The 17,721-nt window shown below is 42.3% G+C and overlaps 2 protein-coding genes across 9 annotated transcripts in view; one reads left to right on the top strand and one right to left on the bottom strand.

Moving 5' to 3' along the window:
* Nucleotides 1-17,721, bottom strand: part of LOC100712642 (cytidine monophosphate-N-acetylneuraminic acid hydroxylase) — a 378,296-nt gene that overhangs the window by 301,990 nt on the left and 58,585 nt on the right. For both annotated transcript variants that reach the window (XM_063259971.1, XM_063259972.1), the window contains exon 2: nt 11,431-11,567. The gene's annotated coding sequence lies outside the window, so the exon portion shown is untranslated. The remainder of the gene's footprint in view (nt 1-11,430; nt 11,568-17,721) is intronic.
* Nucleotides 1-17,721, top strand: part of Carmil1 (capping protein regulator and myosin 1 linker 1) — a 300,958-nt gene that overhangs the window by 69,562 nt on the left and 213,675 nt on the right. The gene's annotated exons all lie outside the window — the stretch shown is intronic.

The raw sequence follows: 17,721 nt of genomic DNA on the forward strand, positions 1-17,721 counted from the left end.
ATTTGCTGTCATCTTGATGCTGTTTGTAGAATAGCCCTTTTTAAAGATTAAAAACATTTAATTGTGGTAAAAGTCACATGCAATTCAACAGCTTAACTGCTTTTCTTTTCAATGATGCCTTGCATATGCTAGGCAAATGCTTTACCACTGAGCCTGCCCAGGCTCCGTAACTGTTTCTAAGTGTACAGTTCAGCAGTACAAAGTACATTTGCAGTGCTGGGCCCCAGATCTCCCCCAACTTTTCCATCCTGTTGGCTGGGTAGCTTCCACAGCAGGTGGGGCGAGGCATGTGGTTATTACATACGTGTCGGTTTGCTGCTCACCCAGCTGCTTGTGCCTCTCCCACAGAATGCGCCCATGTGGATCAAGAAAGGTTTCTTTGGCTGATTTTCCCCCTGTAAGACAGTAGCCAGCTTTTGATTCAATGAGTTTGCTGGAATTAAATTACAGTCTTTACCAGCTCATTAGGTGGGCGTCTAAGTAGAGGTGAGTTTGGAAAACCAGAGATTTGGTTTAAAGAGAGGAACTTATGTGGAGGTGGTGAGGATTATTGGATGACAAGGTATAAACCCCACCGAGTCACTTAGCTGAAAATAGTCTCCAGATTTAGCACAAGGTCCCAGCCTGGAGGGATGTGTGTGGGTGTTTTTCCTGACACCTCTTCCTCCCACCATCCCATGTGGTGGCTCCCTTATTCTTCACACCCTCCGACAGCCATGTCCTTTCCTCCTGGAGCTGAATCACAGATGCTGAGTGCTATTGAATTTTGAGTTAATTGGGCACTTTCTTTCTTTCTTTTTCTGCTAGCATTATGTGGTTTCTTGAACTCACGAATTAGTCCTTAAGTTGTGTTTCTCAGGCTTGCACCCTATCAGTCTCTTTTTAGACCAGCTGACCTTCTTTGGGAATGATGCCTTTCTGTGCATGCTTTTAGTGAATGATGGTGAGAATATGGAACCCTCTTCAGGGAGGCCTTAACCACAGCTTTCGCTTTGCAGATGGGTCGGGGCCCATCTTCACACTGGCTTGTTCACAGGTTATCTGCTGAGAGTGGCTGATGCTGTTGTTTTTGTGGGCAGCCTAAGAATTAAGGAAAGTCAGTTATTTGAGTTTTTCTCAGAAAGATTTTCCTCTAGAATGAACTAAATCAAGTAGGGTCATTGGGATTTCCTAATTGGGGGTGGTGGTTGTCAATTTTTTTTTTCTTTTTTAAACCTGAAAAGTAAAACCAATCACAAAAACTCATGGTCCAAAAGCCCCAGAATATCGGTGATGCTATCATAGTTTTTTTTTTTTTTTAGTATTTATTGAGTCTTGAAAAGATCTTGTATGGTCACCCTAATACATTAGGGATATATTTTTAGTTCAGAGTTTTGAGTAATTCTGTGTTCAATGGAGGAAGAAACTGGAACTATTTCAGAAATACCTTTCTGACAAGTAGGTGATAAACGATGTAAAGAAATAACTATTTCAGCTTTGCTCTCTAGGGACAGATGTATGGCAGACACATAGCTTTTGATAGAATACTTGTGATTATTTCACATTTCTAGGGGTGATCACCTCAGAGTTTGAAATCATATCTGTTATGATTTTATGTCAGCACAGGCTGAATCTTTTTAGTTTAACTGAGTTAGTAGTAAGCTTTTAGCCTGAAAGCTTGAGCTGATTGGTGTTTTTTGCTGATTTTGCCCATGTAAGGAGTACTATAGAAGTGCCTTATATGTATTAAACATAACTTTTTTTTACTTTTTTTTTTTTTTAAACTTTTTATCAGTACCAGGGATCGAACTCACGACCCCCTGCTTTCAAGGCAGGTGCTTATGCCACTGAGCTAAATCCCCAGCCCCTAAACATAACTTTTTTGATAAAATTAATATCTAATTAATATTGGCCCAACCTAATGCATAGACCAGTTGTTTGTGAACTAAATTGTGAGCACAGTTTGTACTCAGTGTTTGCTGTTGGCTTATAAACCTCGATGTCACACTACCTGTGATTTTTTTTTTTTTTTTCCTCCATGGAATAAAAAGTAGATTTTACTGCTAAGTGAGGCATTGCAATTGTTGTATACTTTTGTTTCTGGGCATGTTAGTTAAGCAGTAGAGAAAAGTGGGAATATGAAGGTAAAGGAGGTATTCTAAATGATGTATAAAAATATATGCGTTTTTGTTAATTTTCTAAGATTTAGAAAATTAGTGATAAAGTGTCCACATTGGAAAATTAGTTGATCAAATAAAATGTTAGCTGCTGTGGTGTAAATGTGTCCATTCCAAATTTCAGGAATCACCAATGTGACAGTGTTAAGGGGGTCCCGGATGTGGGGCTTACATCCTGGGCCTCCTGCCTTGCTCCCGGATGAAGGCTCTCTGAAGGAGGCTTAGCTGGCTTGCTAGCGCGTCTTCCTTTTGACTTCTTCTGTACAAGGGGGCAGCCTGGGGCCTGCTGCACCTTGATCTTGGACTTCTCAGCTCTCAGGAATTTTCAGAAATAAATTTCAAAACTGGGCTAATAAAGAAATTACCCAGTCTCAGATAGTTTGTTATAACAGCACAAATTAAGGCACTGTCTATGGTATGTTAGAATATTTACAGGCCTTTGAAAGTGGAAGTGATGACTTTTCTCACAGAGGCCAAGCAACAGTCTTTGCTTAGGGGAAAAACTATTTGGTCTTCTCCCAGCCATGTTCCCCTGTGAGAGTCTGGCAGGTGGCACTGTCTCATCGTAAGGAAGTGCCTTGCCTGAGTAAGTGTGGGTGGCTGGTTGCTGCCTGCTGTGTGAGAGCCTGTAACTGGCCTCCCGGATCCAGCCCCCTGTAGACAGTCGCAATGAGCGAATGTGCACTGCACAAGCCAGGGACTTGGCATGCGTACCATTTCAGAAGTAAAACAACTCAGGGAGTGACCAGAATGGGCACAGCGATGGTGTGAATGTGACTACTGTACTGTACAAATATGATGGCAATTTGATTATGTAGTTGTTACGGCCAAGCATCTCGATCATTTAGCTCAGTGGTGACCACCAATGCTAGTGTATGGCAGTGTGTGGTTGGTGTAGAGTTACTGTTGGCATCATGGGCTGTCCTTCTGTTTCCGAATGGACTCTAGGGATTGTGGCGACTGGCTTCTTGTGTGCTGTGAAGGGAAGCACCCTGTTGCCATGTCCTGCCAGATGGAAGTCTGTGCATGCCACTATAGCTAAGACTGTCCATCCTGTCTAGCAAGGGCAGCAGGTGGGTTTGGACTGGCTGATTCACATGGACACCTGCTCAGCCTTGCTGCCCAGAGCCTGCAGGGTGGCACCAAAGGGCTGGTGTTCCAGGACACTGTTCACAGATGCATTCTTTGGTTGCTGGCTTCCTCAGGTCACTGAGGCGTGTACAGCCTGTTAATGAGGATTTTCTGGATCCCAGGGAGACAGAAGTGGCAGCCATTGAGCTGGCTCAGGGTTCAGGGATAAACATGCGGAGCGAGGCTCAATGCATGTGTGTGTATATGGATCTGTGGTAGCTGCTTGCTGCTCCAGGGGCCTGCTAATTTCCCACCCTGAACTTGCCTCTCTTGCTGAGTCACAGAAGAGAAACTAGAGTGGGAATCGTTCCCTCGGGGTGTGCTGATGGTTGCTGTGGCAGAGCCAGGAGACCCATGTGGGCACAGTTTTCCAGTTTCTAGGTCTGAGGCTGGGGTGGATTGCGGTCAGTTGCTGCAGTATTTCTTGCTGTATAAATGAAATGTTTGGCCACACCTGGCTCAATGGTTTAGCTTCTTATGAAAATCAAAGGCCTTTTTTTAAAAAAAATAAACTGGAAAAGAAACTGGAAAGAGTTTAACTTGTTTTTGAACATGATACCATTGACCTAAATGAATTTAAGCCTATGAAAGGAATGGAAAGATGCTTTACTGCTGCTGGCCGGGCAGGGCCATCACTTTGCAGGTGCATCTACTTCCAGGTGGGGGTTGCCCAGTGCAGCCCCCTTCAACTTTCCCGGGATGGGGCAGGTCTACATAGCACAACCTTTGTTTATTATCTTTCCACTCATGTGTTTTGAAACTGTACTTCACTTAATATAGTATTGGATTAGGAAAGATAGTATCTGGGCTTTTCCCTCCTTTATCTATTTTAAAAGAAATTTGGGAAAGCCACAATTTCCTGTGTGTTTTAGTGGAAGAGGGAAACAAGGAAAGAGAGACTGACTTTCTGTTTCACATTGCACTGAGAACACTTGCACTGAGAAGAGGGAATTGAAAAGCTATCTGAGCTCCTGCAGGGAAGACCATCGTAGGCCACTCAGATGTTCAGCAGGCGCATTCTTAATTTTCTGTTGACTTTCTTATCTCTCACTTCTTTAGTCCTTAATTTCCGAGGCTCCTTGACATCTCTGATAAACCATATCTTTCCACTTTTTCCATTGTGCAAAATTCAATTCGATTACCAGAAAGATTTTAAAAAACTGTTTTCCAAAATTGCTTAGTTTTTCCTCTGTCATGTTTTCTGAACCAGTGAAAGGAGGAGGTGGGGACAGCTAAGGTCAACACTGCTGAAATCATCGTGCCCTAGAGGAATATTTGGCCCGTGGCTCTGCAGGGGCTGCGGAAGCCGAGTAGAGGAACGTGTTGGAAAGGCATAGTGCACATGACCCAGCTGGAATCTTCATTCGCTTGAAGTGTGACAAAGCTCAGCTTGATTCACACTGAGGAACGGATGTGCTGACAGCCATGTGCATGTGATTTGGGGATTATTAACTGTACTGAAATGTCCAAGCCACTCCCGAGTTTTACATAGCAGCCTTGAAGAGTGGGAGTCCTCAGGAAGCCAAGGCTTTCCTGGTTCAATCAAGGTTTTATCTGAAAACCGTTCATTTTCAAGCATGTTGGGAATCTTCCTAAGAACAGGCGAATAAGCCCTGGGTGGGTGCCCAGTGAGTATGTTTTCCTAGCCCTTTTTGGTTGAAATTTTTATTTTATTTTTTTAGTATTTTAGGGGCTCTTGATAAATTGTTTCTTTTGAGATCAGTGTGTAATTGAGCTGATTTTGAAGTTTTCCTCAAATGCTTTGCATTAAAAAAAATCCCAGTTTTCTCTTTATTTTTCACACTGATATTTTCTCTAAAATGTAGCAAAGTTTTTCAGTTATTGTATGGTTCTGTAGTTTTTGATGTTCTTTTCCTATTAAGTGTACATGTGTAATTGTGAAACAGTGTATTTGGCTTGGATGGACCTATGAAGTAAGTGAAATTAGTTTTATGTTTCTTCTTCTTCTTAGGACTCCTGGTCTGTACCTTTCTATTTTCCGCCTCCATTCAAGCTTGATAGCAGTGAATTAGTTGACTTTTGATACTAATTTACATGACTTTAACTTTTATGTCACCTTCATGAAAATGACTTCAGTAACCTGTTATCTCTTCCAAAAATACTTGCAGTTGAAGCTTTGCCTGTTGTTGGTGTGAAAGGCTTACTCTGCTGCTGGAGGAGTTGAGAACCTCTGAGTTTTGAGTAAGGGTATTTTCTGTCATGCTCTTGTCCTCCAAACTGATTTCAATCATCAGGTTGTAAGCTGGGTGTGAGTGGCTTCCATTCAGGCTGAATAGTGCCAGCAGAATGGAAAAACTTTGTACCTGAAAGTTTCTGAAACTTCTAGGAAGCGTGCTTTTGCTTTTTCCTCTGAGAGACTAAAAAGTAAATAGGGACCGTCATGCTCACTATGCCTAGAGTTATCACCTTCCAGTGTACTTGCATTGACTCCAATCTAGTGATCATTTACTACCAACCATGAGTAAAACTGCTACAGCAAGCCAGACATGCTGGTGCATGCTTGTAAATTCCAGCACTGGTGAAGCTGAGGCAGGAGGATCGTCATGAGTTCAAGGCCAACGTAGGCTGCATAGAGTTCAACTCCAGTGTGAACTACATAATGAGACCCTGTTTCAAACAAAACAAAACAAAACCAAACCCAACAATAAAAACCTTACTATATCAGCCATAGAAAATCCACCTATTTGTTTGCTAATATTCACAGTGGGTGAACAACATAGGTAGTCAGTCCCTGATTGATATGCAATGGCATAAGATTCTAGACCTGGGTGTATTTCTCAGGATGCCAGTAGACATGAAAAAGTGATTTTTGAACTAGTGGATTTGGAGGAAGATGGACTAGGTGAAGTTAGTTACTGGAGTGCTCAAAGGAAACATTTGGGCAGCATTTCCCAAATTTACAAGTGATCCTTTATTTTGCTTTATTTATTCCTTTTGGAGCATTGTAGGGAATTATTGTGCCATGGACAACCCTTTTGCAAATAATTCTCTAGACTAGGAAAGAAAAAAAATTAAGCTATTTTATATTGGTGTGAGGTAGTCATTATTTAGGGACAGAAAACTTTTGTACCGTGGTAAATGGATTCCTGTCTCTAAGGGTCTTCATCTGTTGTATAAGCAGTAGTGGTGGTTAAGCTCCATTGTGTAAACTTGACTGTCTTGGGCGCTATACCTGGGATTGCAATAGCGCGCTTTTGAGCAGGTCGTGGAGGCTTGGCTTTGGGGTCCATGTCTGATCTCTGGCCCCTCCCCTTCTGGCACTGTTGCCCTGCTCTGCTTCTTGGCTGCTGCGAACTAAGCTTCTTTGTTCTGCCAGAAATTTCCTACCTTGGTGCCAGTAGACCACAGACTGAACCCCTGAAATTGTGAGCCACATTAACCCTCTTGTCCTTTAATCCTGGGTGTTGGGTATTTTTTCCCAGCCAAATGAAAGCTAACTAATATACAATGTTTGCGTCTTCCAGGGACTTTATTGAAATTTCGAAGGGCATTTTTTCTCTACAATCTCATTATTGGAAAGTAAGAATTACTCATTTGCTATGTAAGTGAGAAGATAACTTGACCAGTATGCCATTTATGACTCTTATAACCTGCCTGACAGTTTCCTCATAAGTTGATGAGATTTAAAAGGAAACCCCGATACTTGTTTGAGATAATTGTAGATTTGCACAGAACAGTAAGTAATAGTGTAGAGATCCTGTATACCTTTCACTCAGTTTCCCCAACAGGAATATGTTATACAACAATATTGCAGTGTGGTTCCCTTGTGTGTTTTTGTCTTGTGTTTCCCACCACCCGCTACAGAACAGTTGACTCTCAAGGATTTCAAGTCTACCCTTTTAAGACTATAGCAAGCTCCTTCCCTCCTCCTCTCTCCAAACCCAGTCTCTGACAACCACTAATTCTACATCTCTATAATTTTGTTATTTCAAGCCTGCTCTATAAATGGAATCATAAAGTATGTAACATTTTGAGATTGGTTTTTAACATGTTGGCTATTTTTAACTCTGCTTCCAATCTTTGCAGGAAGCCTACAAGTTAGGACTCCTTTTCATGAGTAGTAAAATGGCTTGCCTCAGACTTCACAGCAAGTGGACTGTAATGCCTGGTGGACAGGAACCAGGAAGGAGCCCAGGCATATCTCCTTCTTAGCTGCAGCTCCTTTCACCAGGCACTGGCCTTCCCTGGAGCATTCACATTCTCGACTGCCTTTATATATTTGGTTCTTTTCTCTTCTGTGTGTGAAATAAAATTTATGTTATTTTTTCATTTTTATATCTTTAATGTGTGTGGGTGTGGTGTGGTGTGCTGGGAAATGAACCTATGGCCTTGAGCAGACGAGGCAAGGACTCTTTTACTGCGCTGGGGTCCCTACCTTAACTTTGGAGGAGGAGGAAGACTAGGTCACATTATTTTGGAAAGTCAGAGATTAGTGTGGTTTTGGTCTAGCTCTGTTTTGAGCCTTGTCAGTTTTCTTTGGAGACCTTCACCACCTTGACACCGTGGCACAGGTGCTGAGGATAGCTGTCAGGTAGGGAGCAAAGGTAGAGCTTTTTGTGCACCATTTGTTCAGTCCTTAAATGGGCATTTTGGGCTTGCAGCATGCCCAAGTGTAGTGCATCGCTTACCAGCTTTGGTTGCTGTGGTGCTAAACATACCCGGGGCTCTGGGGACGGAACCCACTGCCAGCAAGGATGGGGGAGGGAGCAAAATATGCTCGTAACCATGAATCCCAGCAGTGCCAGATGCTATGTATTTAAGGGAAAACTCAGTATTAGAAAATAAGCCTTTTGAAACTTCTATATAGGGAGGTAGTTTTTAATAAGATTAGGAAATGGCAGAAAGCAAATTTCTGTGGATCATTGACACACCTTCCCCCTTCTTTTTTTTTTTTTTTTCCAGCACATTTGACCTAGCTGTTTCCTTGCATGAAAAACTTTCCCAAGATTGCTGAATGTTTAGGTCACCCCTTTTTTCCCCTTCACTTCTCACACAGTATTTATCTCTCTCTTGTGCTTTCCTTTATATTTAAAATTGCAACACCCTGCACCCACTCTATCTTTTTTTAATGTTTTTGTCTATCCCAGTTTAGTGGACATTGAAGTGCCCTGTGTTTTGTTTTTGTAACTACAAGATGTTTTCTTCCTGCTAGAATGTAAACCTCTGAAGGCAGAGGATTTTGATTATTTTGTTCACTGCTGTGTCCTCTGCGTCTTAGAGTAGTGTCCAGTACATAAGGAGCTTAACAATATTGTCTGAGTAAATGAATGTTTTTAAGAGTGAAGAATGTGCAGCAGCTCTTTTGCAAGACACGAGAGAGTAATCATGCACATGCACATTATTGGTGAGATGCTCCTTTGAAAATGGTTGAGGCAGTTTAGTACAAATGTGTCTCATTGCTACTTAGACCATGCCTCCAGGAGTGACTTTTCTAATGGAAAATGATTGACATTGGGGGAGCTGTTTGAGAGGGAAAAGAAATTAAACCAGCAGATCTAGGTAATTGAACCTTATAAACTCTCCTAGAAATGTTTATACTTCTGCCAGATTGAAGTATGAGTTCAGTGTTTGCATAACCACCTGTGTAATTACTCACATTAACATGCCAGCAAGTATTTGCTGAACTACAGTCTTCAATTTTGCAATAAAAGTATTTTCACATGTTGGCTGCTACTGAGAAAATTGGTTTCCTTCATACACTTGGAAAGCTTTGGGCTCCTGTTTGGATTTGGGTGGGGGTGTGGTCTCATGCTTCATAACATTTGCTTTCTTGGAGGAAGTGGGATCCAAGATGGAAATAAACTTTTGCTTTCAATTTTTCCTTTTGGGGCTGTGTTCCTTAAGTCAGGAAGGCAAAAACAAATAAATACTGCTGCAGGGATAGTAGTTAATATACACTGTGGTCACAGAAACAGTGTTGCCTTTGACAAAAGCTGGGTCTGGCCATGGAAGCTGGGAGCTGGGTGCAGGCTTGGTCCCCTTGGGGTGTTTTAGTGGTTTGGCACTGGTGTAGAGGTTGGTGCTAGCAGGGCAGCTGGGAGCTGGGTTGCTGCTGTGGCTGGGAAAGGTCTCTAGGGGTAGCACCTGGCGCTCCAGTATCCCCAGGAATCACAGCTGTTTGTGGTGTGGCTGGGTGTACCTTTCTTGTGACGAGGTCCTGTATGAATTAAGAATGACCAGGAGAATAAGGCTTGAGAGGGAAGGGTTAAGGGAGACTATTAAAGCGACAGGGAAAGAATTAATACTGTTCTTTGGAACAAACCCCTATGTGTCAATGTTTCACATCCAAACAACCACACTTTCATTATCCACAGACACCACCCAACTGTCTCTTCTGTGCTGGATTTGGACTTTTCTGTGTCAGCTGACTACTCAGGAAAATTCCGAGGACAACAGTGAGGGAACTTTAGACAGTTTGGTTTTTTGGAATTCCCTGATGCTCTCTGGCATCCTCTGGGACACCTTCGCTCTGTTAGTTAACAGTGTTGTTAAACTTAAATAACTAATAGAGGTCAGACCACTATTTACTTAGTTTCTGAAAAGTCATTAACTGTCTTGTTCCCAAGAGAAATGAGCCATTTGAGTTACTTAAATCACATTTTTTCCATTTCTTGAAGTAATTTCCATTTCCCTGCCCTAACAAAGTAGGCCGTTGCAGAGAGGTGGAGACAGAATTACAAACAGTGAAGTTAGCCCTGTGCATCACTCTTACAACTCATGGAGCAGATAGCTACCATGACAACTTCCTAGTAAGCACCAGCTGCATACAGATCAATGTTTTCAAATGAAACCAAAGGAAAACAGTCGGTTCAGGGAGACAAGCAGAGTCCACGCAGAAATTTTACAGAATACCAGATGCCTAATGATACAGGCTCACCAGTAACGCAAGAACTGCCTGCTGGCTCCCTGAATCTTCCTATGAAAATGTTTGCATCCCACTACACGCGACCTCTTTCCGCTCTTCAGGAATAGCTGAAATACTTAGACATGGAATTAATGGAACTTTCGCATGTCTACAGTCTTGCTTTGTACTTTACTGTAAGTGGTTTCAGCGATGTGTATCATTGTGTCTCTTTCTAAATTTATGTTTGGACCCAAAACACTGTAGTTAATTTGTCAAAATATGTTGTATCGACCAGCACACTATCTGGAATGATGCAGTTATTTACAGTGAAGAATTATAGTGAAGCATTTCTTTTAGGGTTCATCATTTGCAGTTTCAGCAAAGAAAAATTTCACACGGTTCTAGTTGTCAGTTATTTTGAATTTAAAACTCCATACATGATGATACAATAGGTCTTTCTAGAGGAGTGTAAGTTTAACTGCGTTTGTTGGAGGCCCTTCTTAGGCTAAGTACAGTTAGTCTAGTGTTACAGGGGGCCTTCCTGAGAGGGGAGATGGAACTGTTGGGTGGATCTGACTTGGGTCTTCTTCTTAGGAGTCTTACACAGGGAACTCATTATATGTAACACGGTTTTGCCCATCGTGGGAAGCCTGTGCCATTAATGCCATCAGAGCAAAGCCTAAAGCCTCTACATCCTTTTGATTGCTTGTTCATGAGGCCTCCTTGCTGCTCCTTTGAATCAAATGCTCTATTTTGATTTTTTCCCCTAAGTTAGTTCAGAACATCCCCCTGCTGCTTCTGGTTTATTCAAATGCTTGACACTCCTGTTCCCTGTGGCCTGGCTGCTGTGGGTTGGCACTACCATAGCTGTCTGGGCCTGACTTCTGCTCTGCCCTTCCCATCTGCCACCTCTCCTTGCTTGCTCACTTGTTATGCAGGAAGTGGCAGATTCCCAGAGAATGCTGACCTTCTGCCCTCGTGGTTCACAGTGGCCCTTTTCACCAGGAGTGCTCTCCCAGGCGGAGAACCTGCTCTGCTGTTGACTACTGCTCTCAGTGTGCCAAGGTCGCCCTAGAGTGTGCATTGCATGGTTGGGTGTTGATTTCTTCCTTTGACTGGGAGACTTACAGGAAAATGGAAAGGGACTTTCACGTAAGGCAGCTGTGGCCTCTCCTCCCACCTAGCCCCATATTTTGAAAGCTGAAAGTCTTGTTGGAAGCATACAGTGGGAGAGCGGTTTGTGGTCCAGTTTCCCTGTTTGTGGGCCACACTGCTTACCTTGGACGATTCCTCTTCCTAGAGGAGGCGGTTCTGGCCTCAGCTCTCTCCAAATGTGGTGCATCCACAGGGAGCTCTTTTCCTTGTCACCTCCTTTAGAGCTTACTCCACTCTACCTCCAGCATGGCTCCAGGAAGCTGTTAGTGTAAGCATAAAAACAAGTGCATTAAACTCAGAATAAAACACTGAGTTTCTATCTCCTTGCCAACTTCATCAGAAAACAGTGATAAAGTGTGTATGAATATAATTATAGTAATTAAATATTTGAAACCTGCTCAATAGGGGACCTTCTTCATGCTTTTGTGAGTTGATATTTTTGGACCAAACCAGGAATCTATGTGGCTTCCTTTTTTCCTCACGATCTTCATGGTGTGGGCAGGATAGTAAAGGAGAGGAGAAGGTTTGCATTAACCACAGTGCCAAGCTTCTTTGAGAGGAGCTTTATATTACACACACACACACACACACACACACACACACACACACACTGTAGCCTTTCCATCATTGTATTTATTTTTCCATGTGTATATTCCTTTGTTAAGTATAAAGACACAAATGGCTTGGCTAGTAAAAAGGGGAAAATAATTGTAGACCATCTGCATGATATGTTTGTTCCTAGGAGTAAAAATCAGGAATATTTTTGTCATTTGCATTTGATGGAGCCACACAGCTACTGTATTTGTGTGAGCTGACAAAATCCGGACAGGCTTGTGTGCCTTGTAGCTCTGCCACTCTGCTGAGCTGTTTTATATTAGGAAATGGAAAGATTAAACTTTAGGGCCAGTGGAGGGGTGGACCAGGGTTTGTGTCGTCTGTTTTTATTCACTAAGCAGGTTTTACAGAGTGCCTTTCAGGCGAGAGGCAGTGTGTAATTTGGAGACATTAGCCTTGGCATGAGACAGACCCCTATGGGAATCCTGGCTCAGTTGCTGTTGACTCTGGCCTCCAGCACCATTTATATGCTGTTTCCTCATCTGTAAAACTAGAATGTGGTGATCATGACTACCTGTAGGGTTATTCTGAGAAATTCTAATGTGCTCTTTGATGTTGGCATTGTTATTGTCTTGGGTACCAGAGAACTACAGGGTGAGTTCTACTTTATAGGACCTTAGGGTCCAGGGGATCTGGAAGACACATTTCTGAGGAGTGGGGGCCAACCGCCACCCGGTGGAACATGAGAAAGTCTTTCTGGAAGAGTGGGGTTGGGAACATGGTGTTGGATACAGCCAGGGAACATCTTTCCTGTCTCTGTGAATGAGTCCATGCACTGTGGTGCAGTGGCGCCAGTTGGGATTTTAAATGGGGCATGAAGGATATGAGGTCTTTGGATGGGGAAGAAGGATGAAGTTGGGTTTGGTAGGAATGGATGAAGTCCTTCAGGAGGTGGTGAGACCTCTGGCTGGCTTTTGGCATTAGGGGCTTGATGTCTCTGCTTCCTTTGGTCACTGAAAGCTGGGTAGTTCGAGCCGCCCACACCTGTGTAGGTCCAGTTGGGGGGTACAAGGCCTGGTTCTTCCTACATAGATTCCATTAAGTTCTGTGCATAGAGCTGGGATTCCCTCCCTCTCCCCACTCTAGTCCCCAAAAGGGTACTTTTCAGTAGTCGCCTTTCAGTCTGGTTAAGCAAACCCAAAAGTTCACTTGTTTTCTACCATTTTTTTCTTCAACTTATCTAGAGTACATTTTTTGTTGAGTAATGCATAAGGAAAATCAAGATGTGTGATGTCATGTCCTAAGTCTGTTCTGTTTTGTTTTATTTCAGTTTATTTTCCTTTAGTTTAGTTTTTTTTTTTTTTTTTTTTTTTGAGATGGTTCTCACTACCTTTCAACTCACTCTATGTAGCCCAGGCTGGCCTCGAACACGCAACTCTCCTCCTGTGTGAGCCTCCCAAGAGTGTTGGGGTTACAGGCATCTGCTACCACACCCAGCCTTGTCCTAGTTTTTTTTTTTTTTTTTGGTAGCCTAAAAATTTGCTATGTTGTTTTTCCTTTTCTGTGGAATTTCTTCTACTCTTACAGGACTCTCAAAATCTTAAAGTGCACCATGGCATAAATTAGGTGGCAAGAAAAGATTGTTTTAAACCATTGGGATTGTGTTTTTTAATGTCAGATCTTGGGTAGGTTTTAGGTATAAAGAAAAACCAGAGCTACAAGAAGGAAGCAGCATATTTGATTATCTTGTAAAATGACTTTATTTTGGTAAAACTGTCTGAGTCACTTAAAAACACAATATTTTGTTGGCTAGTCAGCATTATATGATACCCTAAAGCAGGGAGCGGCAAACTTTTTATTGAAAGTCCAGATAGCAAATATTCAGGCTTGCCAGCCAGCTCTCTGCTGCAAGAATTCAATTCTACTGTTGTGGGTGATAGCAGCCACAGGCAATGTGCAAACAGGGGCATGTGGCTCCTGTGCAGTACAATTTTATCTACAAAAATAGATCAGATCAGAGTTAGGTCTCTGACATAGTGTGCCTGACCATAAATAAAGGAGAGTCAATTCAGCTGACAAGGTAAATGGAAATTAAAATTAGATAAATACAAACTTTCTAGGTAACTCCACAACAGGCTAAAGTTCAGTGTCGTTGTCATCTTCCTCTATTCCTTGTCCTTCTTCTTCATTTTATTTGCTTCTTCAGTAATCTACCTTTTCCAGTTTCATTTTAGTTACTCAAGGTCAACTGTGCTTCAAAAAGTACTAAATGGAAATTTCAGAAATAAACAATTCACACATTTAGGATTGCATACCATGTGCATCCCATGATGCAATCTTGCAATGTTACTTTTGGCCTCTCTTGATGTGAATTGTTCCTTTGTCCAATGTATCCATGTTTTTATTTAGCCACTCACCTGTTAGTCACTTAGTACCTGTCTTGATTGTCAGATTGATTCTTGCAGTATCACAGCCTTTGCATTCCGGTAGCTCTTATTTACTTGATAACAACCAAAAAGCATCAGAGTGGTGATGCTGACAATTATTATGTTATATTCTTATAATAGTTCAATTTTATTTTTAGTTATTGTTAATCTCTTATTGGGACTAATCTATAAATTAATATTTGTGGTAGTTTATGAAAAGGCAGAACATACATACACATATAATATGATAATAGTAGGTTAATTATATATGATGAATATGATATATATTCACATATGTATACACACACACACATATGGGGAATTTCAATACATCCACTATGGGTTTTTGGCCTATTTATTTATTTGTTTTTGAGAAAGGTTATTGCTGTGTAGTACAGGCTGGCCTTGAACTCACTTATGTAGCTTAGGCTGCCCTTGAATGTATAGTGGACCTCCTGCCTCTGCCTCCCAAGTACTGGGAATATAGGGTGCTACTACACCCAGCTAAGAGGTTGTTTTCACTGCTGGGGAATTGAACCAGCATGTGTTAGGTGTGTGCTCTGCCATGGTGCTACAGCATTAACCCCCCAAGCCCCCCCACCCCCCATTATGAGTTTTGAATTAAGCTTTGCATTTGAGAGTGAATTTATAAATAAACCCCAAGCCATATGTAATTTTTTTAAAAATCTGAGACCTGAGGTTCAAAACAAGCCTCTCTTTATTAGCAGCCATTTATAAAACATCTTCCTGCAGGACACTGCAAAGCATTGGAGATTTACAAAGAACTTAGATATAAGCCTTGCTAGTGTGGAGCTGGAGTCTGCACTTTGTACTCATTATTGCCGGATATTGTGTATACTTTGGACCAAATCAAACATTGGGACCAAGTACCAAGAAACCTCACTGCAGATTGAGCATTTGGAGGTGCACACATCTCATTCTCATTCTACTTCAAGTGTGTTTGAGACTACTATTTTTATTTCTTTCTATTTATTTATTAGAGAATGTGCACTGGTAAAGTTCACAAATGATGAAAATGTTTTAATAACTTGGTTGTTAAAATCCCCAGTCTTGATGATTCAAGAAAGTGTGTTCATAATCTTTTGTAGTTTCTGCTTAGTCACCGTACTTCGTTTTTTATTCATATGAGCTCTGCCTATCATAAACCAAGCACTAGCAGATTACAGATGGTTATATTCCCACAATATAAGCAGTCATCTCCCTTGTCTAGCAGCCTGCCAGAGTGATTCTTTGGTGGGTAGGGGGCACCTGAGTTGTTCTGGCCATTGTAGATTGAGTCTGTGACCTGTTTTGTTAACAACATATCTGACATCAAATGTCTGGGTTTTCCCACACCAACAACCAGTTCACCAGGTGGGCATCTAGGGTGGAGTTCAGTTCTGACAATGCCCACTTGAGTCCATGGAGACCCCACAGGGTAAGAGCTTGGGCCTATAAGACTACTCCACTGTGGAGGCCACAAGTAAATGCACTTCTAATGCACTGATTATGGAGTTCCTGACCCTCCTGTTGGAGGGTCATTAATTTGTTAGAATAGCTCACAGAACTCACAGTCACTTTACTTAAATGACTGGTTTATTTTAAAGAATCCAGTTTAGGATCAAGGGAAAGGGTACACTGCAAAAAGAAGGTGCAGGAGAGGGGCCTGGAGCCTCCCTTCCAGCCCACTGTATGCACTGATTTGAGTATTTATGGAGGGTCCATCACAGTTGCTGTTGATTTCCTCAGTGGCCATTGGAGCTTCGGTCCAATAGGGTCTCCATCCACTATCTCCCCAGAGATTGGGGACAGAGATGCCGCACATTTCCTGTCTCCAAGCACATGGTTGGCTCCTTTGGCCATCACCAGCTCTTGTTTTGAAGCTACCTAAAGTCCATACTGGCCTGAACTGAGGTATAATCGAACAAAAAAATGATACTGCTCTTCGCATACTTGTCTAGCATGCAGATAATCCCAGGGGCTTTAGAAATTGTGTACCAGCAACTGGGGCTAAAGACTAAGTACATATTTCCCATTATACCCTGAAATCACTGTGAGTTTGGGGGAAGAGAGGGAGGAGAGCAGTACCTGGAGAAAGGCCCTGAAGTCCGTCCAGGTGGGTGTGGAATGTGTGACTCTGACCCTGGGGAAGTAGAGTCCTTTGTTTTCTGTGCAGTCATGCATTGCATAGGTGCCTGTGCATCTGACAATGGGGACCCTGGGAACCATGATTTCATTTCCATGTGACAGAATAGCAGAGATTGAAAGTTGTTCCCTGAGTAGAGCAGTGAGGTGAGCAAATAGAGCTGCAGAAATTGGGAGTGCAGGTTGGGGGAAACCACAGACAGCTGGGCTCAGGTGACTGGAAAAGGCTTTCATTAGAGAGGTAGAAGGAAAGCTTCACAACTATCTCAAATGTTTGAGAAATGAGCAATAAAAATACATTCCAAAGGTACAAATACATTGCCCTACAGTACAAATGCAATAAGAGAAGGTTATTAGTGATTGTATCTCTAGTATCTACTAGCAAAATACTTAACACATAGTAGGTTTTCACTGAATGCTTACTAGATGGTTGGGTGGATGAATGACAGGCAAAATGAAGTATTCCATTTATTGAGAAATTGCAGACAGCTATGCTTTGGGGGATAACAGTATTAGACTTGCCAAGAGAAAAGGAAGACAAATCCAACAGGCTTGCATAAAAAATAATTTTCATTATTAGCAGTGAGTACAGATTTTATCATCTTGGAAGCACACAACCCTCTCCGGGTGGGTATGGAGAGACTGAGTAGTACCCAGGGACACCTTAGCCAAGGCCACTCAGAGCTGTCAGAAGTGAGCACCTCTGTGTTACCACGGCACCACAGAAATGACTACACAGAATGTGATTTTGATTTTTTTTTTAAAGTGAAGCTGCCACTTTTGGCCCAGTTGCTGCTCACCAGGGACCTCTGAGCATGAATAGTCCCCAAAGTAGACGGGAAAGATGGTTGCTAGTCCAGGCTGTGCTGTCCCTGTGTGGTGATGGTCTGTCACCATGTCCGGCTCCTGTGCCTGAAACTTTGCCCATGTGTAAAACATGAGGATGATCAGGGTTTATTTTTTTGTTTGTTTTGTTGGGCTGGGATGGAATGTAAGGCCTTATGCATGCATGTTGGGTAAGCGCTCTGCCATGCCCAGCCTTTATTTCCTGAAAATTTGAAATCTCAGGTCTCACACACAGAGGACCAATTTGGACTTCAGCATGTTGGTGAGGTGTGGGGAAGTCTATGAAGGGTACTGTAGCAATTGAGACGTGTAATTTTATTTGTGCATTAGAAGATCTTCCCTGCATTGGAGTGAATAGAATGCCGAGGGGACCAGTTGCTCATCTGTGGATTCACTTAGTAAACTTTATTGAACATCTACTACGTGCTTCTATTACATGTGC

The sequence above is a fragment of the Cavia porcellus genome, unplaced genomic scaffold, assembly GCF_034190915.1.
Source record: "Cavia porcellus strain 051 isolate PalLab524CR breed Dunkin Hartley unplaced genomic scaffold, mCavPor4.1 scaffold_13, whole genome shotgun sequence".
In the NCBI taxonomy this organism is placed as follows: Eukaryota; Metazoa; Chordata; class Mammalia; order Rodentia; family Caviidae; genus Cavia; species Cavia porcellus.